Below are 15,760 nucleotides of genomic sequence, written 5' to 3'. Positions count from 1 at the left end.
CTCTACAGCAAGCATTAAGGTACAACAACAACGGGACAGGATTCAGGAGCCAGCACAGCCACAGGACAGGAGAACCGCGGCACAGGCCAGGCACCCTACCCCTTACTTACATTTTGACCGAGCCAGAGAAATGTCAAATGCACTGCAGCAACCTAGAATTTTCCCAATGAAGTGACTAAATCAATGCGCCACTGTCCGTCATACCACTACACTCTACTCCAGTCCACACCACTACAAGGACATCTAGCCTAGGTCTGCTGTGGTTCTTGTTCAAACTTTTTACCTTTTATGTCAGCCCATCAAAAGCCTGATGCGTATTGGTAAGGTACGTGTGAGTCGTTTCTCCCACTGTAGCACAGGGTAAAGGCCGGCCTGTAAGTGTAGATGGAAAAACAAACGGGGTATTGAAAAATTACAGCCTTTACAACAATAAACTCAATTACAGTGGAGTGCAAGACAACACTCTGGAGAGAACACTTTCAGACTGAGGCAGCTTGGATAGGCTACATAGTGTGTCTACTCTACAGCAAGCATTAAGGTACAACAACAACGGGACAGGATTCAGGAGCCAGCACAGCCACAGGACAGGAGAACCGCGGCACAGGCCAGGCACCCTACCCCTTACTTACATTTTGACCGAGCCAGAGAAATGTCAAATGCACTGCAGCAACCTAGAATTTTCCCAATGAAGTGACTAAATCAATGCGCCACTGTCCGTCATACCACTACACTCTACTCCAGTCCACACCACTACAAGGACATCTAGCCTAGGTCTGCTGTGGTTCTTGTTCAAACTTTTTACCTTTTATGTCAGCCCATCAAAAGCCTGATGCGTATTGGTAAGGTACGTGTGAGTCGTTTCTCCCACTGTAGCACAGGGTAAAGGCCGGCCTGTAAGTGTAGATGGAAAAACAAACGGGGTATTGAAAAATTACAGCCTTTACAACAATAAACTCAATTACAGTGGAGTGCAAGACAACACTCTGGAGAGAACACTTTCAGACTGAGGCAGCTTGGATAGGCTACATAGTGTGTCTACTCTACAGCAAGCATTAAGGTACAACAACAACGGGACAGGATTCAGGAGCCAGCACAGCCACAGGACAGGAGAACCGCGGCACAGGCCAGGCACCCTACCCCTTACTTACATTTTGACCGAGCCAGAGAAATGTCAAATGCACTGCAGCAACCTAGAATTTTCCCAATGAAGTGACTAAATCAATGCGCCACTGTCCGTCATACCACTACACTCTACTCCAGTCCACACCACTACAAGGACATCTAGCCTAGGTCTGCTGTGGTTCTTGTTCAAACTTTTTACCTTTTATGTCAGCCCATCAAACGCCGTTATTCCATACATTTTCTCCAATCCAACTGACTGTGTGCAAAGATAGTATGCTCAGCATCCTCAATGATGGTGACCGTGTGGTACGTATTCTCCAACACCAACTCAGTCTGTAGTGACTGATTAAGTTTATAATATATTCCATATTACCAAATTGCAACGGATATTGGCCGGCACCTGCAGTGGTAGGAGTACAATGTGGTCATTATTAAACAGCAAGGAAACATTAACTGTCACCACACCTGAGTCACTTGTACTTTGTCGGTAAACTAGTATAGTTCTACTTCATGGCATGCACAATTCTTCGTAGTGAGCCAGCATCCAATGCAATGCATGCCACCATCATTCACAATAATCACTCATTACCTGTCTTTGTGTTCTCTTTGGCTGTCTGATCTGATGCCTGCCTAGCCTTCTGCCAGTCAGTGATGAGTTTCTTTCGGATTGGAAACAAAATGGAATATAGGTGGAGTCACGTTTCACTTCTTATGGAGGGACTGTTAGAGGCAACATGTATTGTACTATTCTCCATCTCCATCCAATGTCTGACTTGCTTGAAATGTACTTAGGGAGAGTACGGAACATGGAGCAGGACCCTGAGGAGTGGAGTGGACAGTTATGCACAGACGTGCAACTCCAATAGGGAAATAAAAAAAGGAGACTGTTGATGGCATTGTTGTGAATGTAGATTTTGAACCAGAAAAACAGATACACACAGTCACACACAAATAAAGGAAGGGAGAACAATTTGAAAGCCTAGTTGTCAGGGAAGAGGAGCTCGTCCTCAAACTCTGGTGGTTCGGACAGCAGTACGTCTAACAATCCACTACTTATGTCATCAAAGTCACTCTCCTCTTCCTCCTGTGATTCACGTATTTTGTACTCTGGTGGTATAAAGTGTTGATTCATTTTGATCATGGTTAACCTCTCAACACTTTTGGGCGAGAGACTGGTCCTTTTGACAGTAACAATGGCACCAGCAGCACTGAAAACACGCTCTGAAGAGACACTTGCAACAGGGCAAGCCACATACTTTATCGCCAGCCTGCTGAGCACTGGCCATTGGCTTCTTTTCCCATACCAATACACCAATGGGCTTTGCTCCATGTAGACCTCTGTTGTGTCATCTAGATAGGCCTGAACCATCCGCTCAATGTTCAGGGGTGCTCCGATTTCCTGGGCCTCTTTTGCCTTTGCATCAGTCATTGATGTGCAATACCCTTTCCGTAGAAACCAATCCCCTGCCGTTTTTGGAAATGTGCCTGATGATCCTGTTGGTGCTGTTGATGTTATTGCTGCTGGCAGTGTTGACTGCTGGGAGGCAAACGCACTGCTCTTGGCTTCTGAAGTAGAACTTCGTTCTGGGTGCCCTGCAGTACTTTTTCTGACCTGGAGGGGCGGGCCTTTAATGAAGATCCTTTCGTTTTCAAACTCAGTGGCTTCCTTAGCTATCCAAGTTTTGTACTGGGCAACATTCAATTCTGAAAAAGGAATGACTTCATTACTGCGCAGCAATAATTTGTAACGTGGATCCAAAATTGAGGCAGTAATGTAATGTGGATCTGACAGAATGTTATTTTGAAGCCTTGTATTGTGAGATAAGCGAGCGGATAAGGTGTCTGCCAAAGAATGTGCTTCTACTTTGTCATCCACATCTGCGTACATTTCTGCCACATCCTTCAGCTGTTGCTCTAGCATGTACAACAATGGGATAGCTTGGCCCATAGTACAGTCCTCCCGGCTCACTTCACGGGTGAAGACCTCAAAAGGAAGTAGCATCTCTGTCAGGCTTTTGACAAGGTCCCATTGGGTCATCTCAACTCTCATGCCTTTCACTGTAGGATCCCCTGACCTTTTCATGACATAAGCATTAAGTGGTATATACTGCTCAAACAGACGCTCAAGCATGTAATACGTTGAGTTCCAACGTGTTGGCACCTCTTGGATGAGTGCTTTGACTGGCATTTTATGCTCACGTTGAATCACCCTCAGCTCCTTCCGGGCTTTAAAAGAATGGTTGAAATGTGTGCATATTCTTCTGCAGGTGGTCAGTAAGCTGCTGACTTTGCTTTCATTTTTCAGAAAGTCTTGCACAACAATGTTAATGCAGTGTGCCAAACATGGCACCCTGAAATACCCACCATCTTTCATGGCCCGAACTACATTACTGCCATTGTCCGTGGCAACAAAACCAATGGTAAGACCTCTTGGTCGCAGCCACTCCGACACCTTGCTGTTAAACTCATCCAAAATGTTAGCAGCAGTATGAGATTTCTCCATTGCAAACATGGCTACAGTTGCATGTTTGCGAGTGTCTTTAAAAATCTCAGCGGTGTCAACAACGCCGTCAGATATCTTATCTTTAACACCCGAAAAAGAGACCCAGTGTGCAGTGATGCACATGTAATCAGTGGCTTGGCAACTGGTCCACATGTCTGTTGTCAGGTGTATACTCTGAACAGCACTCTGTTTTAAGGCTTTTCCAAGCAATTCCAGCACGTCGTGATGTAGTGCTGGAACAGCAACTCTTGCAAAATAGTAGCGGCTGGGAACTTTCCATTTTGGGCAGATGGTGGTCACAAACTCAAGAAAACCCACCCCTTCAACAAAAGAAAAAGGGAGAAGGTCCAGTGCTAACATTTTTGCCAGCTTAGCATTGTACAAACGTGCTATTGGGTGATTGCGTTCGTACTGCCCCTCCGGCCTACTAAACATGCTAAGAATGGTAGGCTGCATGGTATTCCTTCCTGTGGTCGACTTCGCACTTTTTGGCCCAGCTGTACTCCTTGGTGTCTCAGGCTGGCTCTTACTCTTGTGCCAATGAGATGTGGCTGAGGATGTGGGCGTTACCACTGCAGTGCTGGGGACAGGGCTACTTTGTCTACCACTAGCACAGAGAATGTCTCCCTCTTCTTCCTGTTCCACCGTGAGCGGACTTTCTACTCGTTTATGCCCAACAGCAATGGTTCCAGTTTTGATGAGCCTAAGGTGCTCCTCCCACTGGATTGCGTGGTGTTTTTTCAGATGGGTCATTTGGCCTCCGGTACCATAGTTTGTACCAAGCTTTCCACGGCTAACAGAGGAATGACAAACGGAGCATACAGCAATGTTCTCCTCCTTTGGGCTAACCGTAAAGTAGTCCCACACTGGGGAGCTTAACTTTTGTCTCCTGCTGGAGGTGCCACTCCCACTTCCAATGCCGGATGAACTGGAGGGTGTGTGTTGAATTTGACTCTGTGCAGGACCACTACCTACTTCTGCTGAGGTGGTGCTTGTTGTGCTGGATGTAGGACGCTGCCGGCCCTTTGCTAATGTAAATATGGAAGCTGGAGGTCGTGTTGGTGTTACCTGTGTTGGAGGTATGCGTGCTACATCCCTCGCATCCATTTTGGATAATGTAAAAATGTTGCTCTCCATCTCCTCAGGCCCGGGAGTGATGTTTGTGATGACTGGCTCATCATCATCATCATCATCAACCTGCTCTTCTACATCAACATCCATAAGTGTAAGGCTTTCTGGAACCTTCCTTTTGCCATGCCTGCTCTTGTGATGTGTTTCCCTCCCAGACTCACTTTGTGGCTTCCAAGTGACATCTAGATCATCAGAAGGGGGGCTTGGTGAAGAACTTGATGTACTAACCCTCCTTTTCCTTGCTGGGGATTTAAAAGCCAATGCAACTTCTAAAGGAGTGGCTTCCTCTTCTTCCTCTGCATGAGGCTCAATTTCCTGAACTGCCCCTACTTCAGGAGGAACAGCTACTATTGCGGGCGGTAGCTGCGGCTGTTGACCACTTATCTGCTGTGTTGATGATGTTCCCTCCTGCGTGGATTGTGTACTACTTTGAGATAGCGATAAGTTTAGTTCAGGCTCAGCATCACTGCTTTCTACCATAAGGCTGGCTACCTCTTCCACACTCATCTGCTTGGGCATGGGTTGGTGGGTTGGGCCCACTGATGTGGAGGTGCTGCCCCCAGCTTGCCCCCCCGACACCGCTGCTGCAGGCCTCATTTTTGGTGAACCAAAAAAGGTTTTGGGAGGCACACCAGACTTAAGTGACACTTCCTTCTTCTTCTGTTCCTTCTTCTCCATGGCAACTTTCTTGGTACCGGAGGACCTGCTACCTGCTTTCTTTGGGGGCATCTTCAACAGATGTCAAAACAGCACTCAGTTGCACAAGTTGCAGAGATGCCTGGTCAGGTCACTGACACGTCACGTTGTGTACACTACAGCAGCAGGACGTCGGTCTGGCACCACAACAGTGGATGATGATGACACACCTCTGTCTTTTGTGCACCTAAAAGCAAAAAGCCAGAAGAACATCAGTCAAAAGATCCATAATATAATATATAATTTATTAGTGTCTCGTGGGTTGTCATCACAATTATTAAATTTCATGCAGTCAGTGAACAACATCAACAGTATAGCCAGCCATTAAGAGACTGACAAGGCCAGGGATCCTTTTGTATTTGTACTGTGTAGTGTACACTTAGGAAGAAGAATAGCAAGGGAAAAAAACCCGCCGTGATGATTGCTGAGTTGTACCCCTGGGCCTACTGTACGACTAGGCCACAAGTTTGGACGCCTATGGCAAAGGCACAATGCATGCCTTCCTAAAATGGCCGCCACACACATGCCCAGCCCCCCCACCACAATAACACACAAAAAGTGATTGGAAAGGACAGGAAGAGGAAGTTGTAGTGTCTGTGGAACTTAATCCCTCTCATAAAAATGTTTTCCAGACAAATAACAGCTTCTCCCTGCTCCAAACCTACAGCTCAATGACAGCCTGAGGAGTTTTTTGTGCAGAAATGCACAAAAAAGCGTTTTCGAGAAGGGTCTATGTTGCTCGCGAGATATTGTTTGCCAGATTGCAAAAGCTGCGTGTTCGGGATCGCGAACTGTACAAAAAGGCTTTCTCGCGTGCGCGAACACGCATATTGCGAGCGCAAAAATGACGAAAACTGTAAGTCCGCGTTGTCGCGCTGTGCAGAGTTACCGAAAGTTCGCGAGCTGAATCCCTTGCCTTACATGCAGGCCAAAATAGCCCAATTTGTTTAGCACACACCCAAAAAATGCTATTGCACCCCAAACACACCTTTTGCAACAAAATCCAAAGCCATCCATGGAGTAAAGGAAAATCACCAGACAACACCAACTGTACATGTAAAATCACGCACCACAGCTTGGAGGCTGACTACCTCTGGGCCTAGTGGAAGACTACTAGGCCACAAGCTTGGAACCGGATGGCAAAAGCAAGCACACTGCTTGGATGGCTTCACAAAATGGCCGCCACACACCCACAACAACCACAAGAAATGGGAGACAGTCAATGGACGCCTATGGCAAAGGCACAATGCATGCCTTCCTAAAATGGCCGCCACACACATGCTCAGCCCCCCCACCACAATAACACACAAAAAGTGATTGGAAAGGACAGGAAGAGGAAGTTGTAGTGTCTGTGGAACTTAATCCCTCTCATAAAAATGTTTTCCAGACAAATAACAGCTTCTCCCTGCTCCAAACCTACAGCTCAATGACAGCCTGAGGAGTTTTTTGTGCAGAAATGCACAAAAAAGCGTTTTCGAGAAGGGTCTATGTTGCTCGCGAGATATTGTTTGCCAGATTGCAAAAGCTGCGTGTTCGGGATCGCGAACTGTACAAAAAGTCTTTCTCGCGTGCGCGAACACGCATATTGCGAGCGCAAAAATGACGAAAACTGTAAGTCCGCGTTGTCGCGCTGTGCAGAGTTACCGAAAGTTCGCGAGCTGAATCCCTTGCCTTACATGCAGGCCAAAATAGCCCAATTTGTTTAGCACACACCCAAAAAATGCTATTGCACCCCAAACACACCTTTTGCAACAAAATCCAAAGCCATCCATGGAGCAAAGGAAAATCACCAGACAACACCAACTGTACATGTAAAATCACGCACCACAGCTTGGAGGCTGACTACCTCTGGGCCTAGTGGAAGACTACTAGGCCACAAGCTTGGAACCGGATGGCAAAAGCAAGCACACTGCTTGGATGGCTTCACAAAATGGCCGCCACACACCCACAACAACCACAAGAAATGGGAGACAGTCAATGGACGCCTATGGCAAAGGCACAATGCATGCCTTCCTAAAATGGCCGTTCGCGAGCTGAATCCCTTGCCTTACATGCAGGCCAAAATAGCCCAATTTGTTTAGCACACACCCAAAAAATGCTATTGCACCCCAAACCCACCTTTTGCAACAAAATCCAAAGCCATCCATGGAGTAAAGGAAAATCACCAGACAACACCAACTGTACATGTAAAATCACGCACCACAGCTTGGAGGCTGACTACCTCTGGGCCTAGTGGAAGACTACTAGGCCACAAGCTTGGAACCGGATGGCAAAAGCAAGCACACTGCTTGGATGGCTTCACAAAATGGCCGCCACACACCCACAACAACCACAAGAAATGGGAGACAGTCAATGGACGCCTATGGCAAAGGCACAATGCATGCCTTCCCAAAATGGCCGCCACACACATGCCCAGCCCCCCCACCACAATAACACACAAGAAAGTGATTGGAAAGGACAGGAAGAGGAAGTTGGAGTGTCTGTGGAACTTAATCCCTCTCATAAAAATGGTTTCCAGACAAATAACAGCTTCTCCCTGCTCCAAACCTACAGCTCAATGACAGCCTGAGGAGTTTTTTGTGCAGAAATGCACAAAAAAGCGTTTTCGAGAAGGGTCTATGTTGCTCGCGAGATATTGTTTGCCAGATTGCAAAAGCTGCGTGTTCGGGATCGCGAACTGTACAAAAAGGCTTTCTCGCGTGCGCGAACACGCATATTGCGAGCGCAAAAATGACGAAAACTGTAAGTCCGCGTTGTCGCGCTGTGCAGAGTTACCGAAAGTTCGCGAGCTGAATCCCTTGCCTTAAATGCAGGCCAAAATAGCCCAATTTGTTTAGCACACACCCAAAAAATGCTATTGCACCCCAAACACACCTTTTGCAACAAAATCCAAAGCCATCCGTGGAGTAAAGGAAAATCACCAGACAACACCAACTGTACATTCAAAATCACGCACCACAGCTTGGAGGCTGACTACCTCTGGGCCTAGTGGAAGACTACTAGGCCACAAGCACACACATCCAACAAAGGTAAATCACACACACACACCAACAGTGAAATACACCACAGCCACGTTTAGCATTTCAATCCTATGCCATCCATGCCCTACATGATGTAGAAATTCTACAGACACCACAAAACATGGACCTATGGGTACCCTACTGGCTGAAATTGCAGAGAAAAACAACTAGGCCCATATTGAAAGTAGTACAGGCCACCCACCACAACAATAATTTTTTAAAACAATAAAAATCCCAGAAAAATGTAGGTACAAACAAGCCCCAATGAAACAATCACATCAATTCTCCAACTTACTTGTCGTCAATTAAATCTCAAATCAAAAATTCCTCAAGTAAATCCAAAAAAATGGTGTGATGCAGCAGACAGACACAAAAAGTGATCCTTCCAGCTCCAAATCCAAATGAAAGTGAACAACACATGCACAAAGCACGTGGGAGGAGCCTGCTGGACAGGAACAGGAAGTTGCAGTGTCAGGGGCACTTCCTTCCGGATGGCAAAAGCAAGCACACTGCTTGGATGGCTTCACAAAATGGCCGCCACACACCCACAACAACCACAAGAAATGGGAGACAGTCAATGGACGCCTATGGCAAAGGCACAATGCATGCCTTCCCAAAATGGCCGCCACACACATGCCCAGCCCCCCCACCACAATAACACACAAGAAAGTGATTGGAAAGGACAGGAAGAGGAAGTTGGAGTGTCTGTGGAACTTAATCCCTCTCATAAAAATGGTTTCCAGACAAATAACAGCTTCTCCCTGCTCCAAACCTACAGCTCAATGACAGCCTGAGGAGTTTTTTGTGCAGAAATGCACAAAAAAGCGTTTTCGAGAAGGGTCTATGTTGCTCGCGAGATATTGTTTGCCAGATTGCAAAAGCTGCGTGTTCGGGATCGCGAACTGTACAAAAAGGCTTTCTCGCGTGCGCGAACACGCATATTGCGAGCGCAAAAATGACGAAAACTGTAAGTCCGCGTTGTCGCGCTGTGCAGAGTTACCGAAAGTTCGCGAGCTGAATCCCTTGCCTTAAATGCAGGCCAAAATAGCCCAATTTGTTTAGCACACACCCAAAAAATGCTATTGCACCCCAAACACACCTTTTGCAACAAAATCCAAAGCCATCCGTGGAGTAAAGGAAAATCACCAGACAACACCAACTGTACATTCAAAATCACGCACCACAGCTTGGAGGCTGACTACCTCTGGGCCTAGTGGAAGACTACTAGGCCACAAGCACACACATCCAACAAAGGTAAATCACACACACACACCAACAGTGAAATACACCACAGCCACGTTTAGCATTTCAATCCTATGCCATCCATGCCCTACATGATGTAGAAATTCTACAGACACCACAAAACATGGACCTATGGGTACCCTACTGGCTGAAATTGCAGAGAAAAACAACTAGGCCCATATTGAAAGTAGTACAGGCCACCCACCACAACAATAATTTTTTAAAACAATAAAAATCCCAGAAAAATGTAGGTACAAACAAGCCCCAATGAAACAATCACACCAATTCTCCAAATTACTTGTCGTCAATTAAATCTCAAATCAAAAATTCCTCAAATAAATCCAAAAAAATGGTGTGATGCAGCAGACAGACACAAAAAGTGATCCTTCCAGCTCCAAATCCAAATGAAAGTGAACAACACATGCACAAAGCACGTGGGAGGAGCCTGCTGGACAGGAACAGGAAGTTGCAGTGTCAGGGGCACTTCCTTCCTCTTGAAAAAAAAGTGTTGAAAAATTAAAGGACTCTTTCTTACACAAAGACTACAGCAAGATCACAATCTGAGGAGTTTTCTGAGCAAAATGAACATTTTAGAGAAGGTTTTATGAAGCTCGCGAGATATTCTTTGCCAGATTGCAGTTTTTCCATGTTCGGGATCGCGATCTTACCAAAACAGCCGCCGGAAGTCAGTTCGCGCGCACCAATGACGTGTTCGGGGGCGCACACTCTCGCGGGCTTGGGCAGCCATAGTACAAATCTCGTGGCGCTCGCAAACAGACAGAAAAGCAAGTTGGCGATCGCAGAATCAAGGTAAGACATTACCGCGCGCGCGAGAATGAATATTGAGCGCGCGAGGAAGCAAATTTACTACGCTACGCGCTAGATTGCGTAGCAATCTGCAACTTCGCGCTCTACGCGAAGCGCGAAGTTACCAAAACTTCGCAAGCTCCGCGAACGGAGCGTAGTTCAACGCCCAGGCTTAGTATAATCCAGGCCAGCAGCACCTCCTTAATCCTCCTTTAAGCTCCTTAGATGTGTTTAATAGAACAGAAATGGCAACGTGAAACCAGTCCACAAATATTTGCACTTCTGATAATCATGTTCATAAAACAGTATCCAAGCTGTTCATTATTAATATACAAGTCAATTTTTATATCCATGCATTGAAAAATATACTTTGGAAATGATAGCGCTAATTGCAGCACACACAAAATATATGACTAATTCCTAATAGCTCTGGTGCTTTGCAGTCTTTCACGTTCTGCATTGAGGAACTTAGGGGCATATGATATTATCAAGACAGACGATAAAATTATCGCTGCTTTAGCGGCAGAAAACTGACGCTATAACGTTGATATTGGCTTGATAATATGCTCTATGGAATTCTAATTGAAGCCCGTGTTAGATGTGAAGGACATCTAACCTGAGCTTCAATTGGAATTCCATCGAGCATATTGTCGAGCCCATTATCGCCGTTTTAGCTGAAGTTTTCTGCCGCTAAAGCGGCGATAATTTTATCGCCTGTCTTGATAATATGCCTCTTAGTCTCTGGGAGAGTGAATGCACTGGGATAGCCCAGGAGGCAGGAGGGCAGAGTGTGGGCTGATATTAAATTATCTCCGCAATCAGCAGGCTCCTCAAATCAAGACTTGGATTCCCTTGCTGGTAGTGTGATTTATTTGCTCATAAAGAAAAAGCCTGTCACTTTAGTGCGAGAAGGCAGCCACAACCGTGATATTTAACCTAAGCCTAAAACCTCAAGTTTTTATGCTAGCCTAGACTTGGCTTGAGGCTAGCAGACATGAGTCGCCTTGTCCTTGGGTTAGCAGACCAGACAAACAGTAGAGAGCGAGGAGTGGGCCTTTGTCTTTCAAAGTAACATCTAAATACAGTGTATTGAAATGGAAGATATACAATATCATTAACTAGCAGCGCTGTTATTTACATTCAAGCTCCTTGTGGAAAATACAGGGTTTTTTATTGTAAATACAAGCTGCTTATGTGCACGAGCCTTCCGGATTTACATTGTGATTGCTATGGAAAACAATATTGAATCCCGTAACCGTCTGGAAGGTTTGATGGTTTTTGATGCATAGTTAAGTTCCTTTTGTTTATGGCGACTAAAATGCTGAATGGAATATTTTAAAGGAAAAGTAGAGTTCAGTTGAGTGTCACCAGCTCTGCCTCTGTCCGGCTGGACACATTTAACTAATACATCACTGACTGGGTCTGTATTTATCAGTTTTGTTCACCCTTTCCTAGGGACCATTGTTGCTTAGAATAACTGATTCCCAAGGTCCCAGGCAGACTTTATTTGGGTCCCCCTTGTTGTTTAAAAAGTTATTTTCCTGCAAGGCATAATAGAATTGAGTATTTGGTCATTGTTTTACTTCTTTTGTGAGAAAAAAAAATAGTGTCATACACATCTTCCATCGGGGTACCACAGAAAATTGTGCTGACAACATATCAAAATGTAATATTACTGTGTCTGCATTTTGCACAATACTGACTTTGTTTTATATCAACCTATGTCAAAGAAAACACTTCTGGACAACTACAAACCTTTGTCACACATACCTTTTCCACACAGTATTCAACATGCACACCTTTACCACGGAATTACATAGGCTAATATTAGAATTCCTTTTAACATTAACACTGTTAGTTTGCATGTATTTGGCACTCATACCTTTTCCACACAAGTTTTTTAATTATAAACAAAATACTAACAACATGGGAAAAGCATAATAAAACAGCTGATTACAAAATCACTATGGGGCAGATCTATGTCGAAGATGCGCCACTTTTACGCCGCCGTTGCGTCACTTTTGTGACGCAGCGGCGGTGTAAACCCTGCGCCACGTTGCACCATATTTACATCGTGACGCATCTATGGAGATGCGTCACGATGTAAAGCCCTGCGCCACGTAAAACCTGCGTCAGGTTTCACGTGGGCGTGTCGACATAGGGGGGGGCGTTCCGTCGCAGGAACGCCCCTGAAAAGTGACTCAGTCAAATCTATAAGATTTGACTGAGTCACTTTCCCAACGCTGATGCGCCAAAACCCTGCGCCTGCTTGAAGCAGGCGTAAGGCTTGACGCACCATGTTAGGGATAGGGTTGGTTGGAACAGTGCTGGAGTTGCGTCGCGCTTGCGACGCAACTGAAGCACTGCGCCAACCTTACGCCATTGGATGCGTCACGCATCTGTTTATTCCTGCGCCATGATGCGCCGCATTATAAATGCGGCGCATCATGTGTGGCGCAAGGGTAAACTTGCGTGACGCATCATTCCTGGCGCATCCTTGCTGATTTGCAGGGATGCGCCAGGCAACATAAATCTGCCCCTATATATTTGCTAAAAAGGGACCTGTTCCTAATGTATTTTTTGTTTTAAGTTTAAAAAAAGTTTCTTGAAGGGAAAACAACAAAGTAAAAAAGAGAATAAAATCATTCATGAAGTCATGTTTAAAATATTAATAAAGAAAATTAAAGAAGGGTGGATGGGATTAGGAGATGTACTTTACTATGAACAGAGTCTGGTCCTTTATCTATATTGTCAACAGTATAAGTATATTTGAACATACAAAAACCATCATGAAAAACCAAGTTTGGAATGTCAAGGAGACGTCAAGACTTCTTGTTCTGAAGTATGGCATGCATGTTCTCCAGCTCAGCTGGAGAGGAGAGACAAGTAACAGCGGGTGCAATACCGACAGGCATAGCGTCCAGTTAGGAGTGGCTCATAGAGGCTTTGCAGTAGTGAGGAATCGATGTGTCGGAGTGGAAAATGCAGCGTTGAGGTGTTCTGCCTGTGGTGGGACTTAAGGCAGTGGTGGTACTCACGTTGGGAAGGTGTTGAAGGTTTTTTGTTTGCCAAAACACAGGGGCTGACAGGAGAATAGAAGAGGTACACGGACCTGGTATAAATGGCTCCTTACGTGATATGGTAGATAGGCCGCAAAGGTGGAAGGTGTACAAGTATGCCATGCAGGCACTGTGGTATGGCACATTGAGGGTTGGCCCTCCACTGCCGCTTTCTCTAGGGGCTACTGCTGTGGGGGCTGCTCGGAGTCGCGGGGCCTACCTGGCTCTGGGACCCGAGCTGTGGGGTACTACAGTTGTTTGCCCATCGTGACTATGACACTTATGGACTTCTGTGAGGTGGTGTGATTCTGGACATCCAAACCCCAAGATCGCTGTATGCTGATGGCACACAGAGTAGGTGTGCTTGAAGGACAAGTAACCCATCTCGTGGCCCTGAACTGCAGTGCAACACACAGGTATGATATCAGGAAAGTTATGCAGGGCCTTGCCGCCAGACATCCGGGTTGTCGGTCAATTGGCTGTGTATATGGTGGAAAGGGCCAACGGGGTAGTGTCATCTGTAGCCGGCCCGTGGGGTTGTAGGCGCGATGCTGTGAGACTATGTAATGCTGAAATAAAGGTTTTGGAACTTTATAAAAAGAAAATAAAAACAATAAAAAAGTATGGCATGCAAGTTGAATTCTAGCATGAAGATCAAAAAGTTTGTGATTGGGACCACAACTGTTAGCGCTTTACAGCGAGGGACAAAGGGTATACATAAGCAGTATCTAGTCTGTGGTTGTAGCAAACTGCATACCACCAATTCTGAAAGGTAAGGTTAGATAAGTCTTTCCAGTGTTTAGTGATTTGTTGGAAAGCTACACCTAAAAGCAGATCTAAAATTTGTATATTAAAAGAACAGTCAGACCGATCCTCAGATAAGGAGCATAAAAAAATATTGGTAAAGGAAAAGGGTATTGTAGAGCCAAAGATAAGGGTAATCTGATCCCAGAAATCATGCACATAATTACAAGTAAAAAGTAGATATTTTAAATAAGCATGTGTGCAGGACCAGCAGATATCAGACACTTCAGCATTCATCTTCTAAAGAAATGTGGGGGAAATAAACAATCTGTTATATACAAAGAAAAGTGTCTGTGTGGTGTTTGCTGCTCTAGAGGATTTTTTTAACTTGAGCCAAATTCTGTTCCATAAGTGAATGGACAAATCTACATCTAAATCCCGTTCCCAGTCCAATGCCACTTTGGTGGTATCTCTGGTAACGTTAGATTTTCGTAGGTAAGCATATATGGTAGATGCTTTAGGGTATGTGCAAAGGAAAGAATGATTAAGAGTAGTAGTAATGGGAGGTGAAATAGGAGCGAGGTTAGCCTGATCAATGGCAAGGCTCAAAGCGTTTTGCAATATCTGGTATTTGCTTTGAAATGAAAGACGAAGATTAAATAAGGATCTAGCATGAGAAAAAGACATGACCGTACCATTCTGAACTAGCTGATTAACCCAAATTAGACCTTTCTGCCTCCATGCTTTCCAGTAAATGGGTTTACCCTAGGGGTGGGCGGAATTTGCGTAACCGCGTTACGCAAATCTCCGCGAAACGGTAAAAAATCTCCGCGAACATGCAGAAATTCCGCGAACACGCGGAATTGCTTGTTCGCGATGCTTTTTTCCTGTTTACAGTTACTGTTTGCGTGCTCGGGGAGAAATATCTCGCGAACACGCATTTTGAGAACGCGAGCAAGAAAAAAATTCGCGAAGTCGCGGAAAGCCGAATTTTGGGCAATTTCGCGTTCTCCGCGGAACGCGAAATTACCGAATTTCCGCAAATTCCGCGAGCGGAACGGAATTTGCCACCCAGTCCTAGTTTACCCTTGATCAGTAGGAAATTGTTGTGCCAAAGGGTGGAATTTAGAAATGTTACCATGTCAATGATCTTACTTGGTGAAAGTGGGCCCGATTCACAGAACTAACTTAAGACAAAATCCTAAACTTACTACTTTTGGTATTCACCGAAGTTAGGATTTTGTCTTAAGTTTGTCTTAAGACAAACTTAAGACAGACTTAAGACAGACTTAAGACAAACTTAAGACAGACTGAACACAGACTTAAGACAGACTTAAGAAAGACAAGTTAGGATTTTGTCTTAAGTTTGTCTTAACTCTGTCTTAAGTCTGTCGTAAGTCTGTCTTAAGTTTGTCTTAAGTTTGTCTTAAGACAAA

This window comes from Triturus cristatus, chromosome 7 (genome assembly GCF_964204655.1).
Source record: "Triturus cristatus chromosome 7, aTriCri1.1, whole genome shotgun sequence".
Taxonomy (NCBI): Eukaryota; Metazoa; Chordata; class Amphibia; order Caudata; family Salamandridae; genus Triturus; species Triturus cristatus.
Note: the sequence above shows the minus strand (reverse complement) of the source record.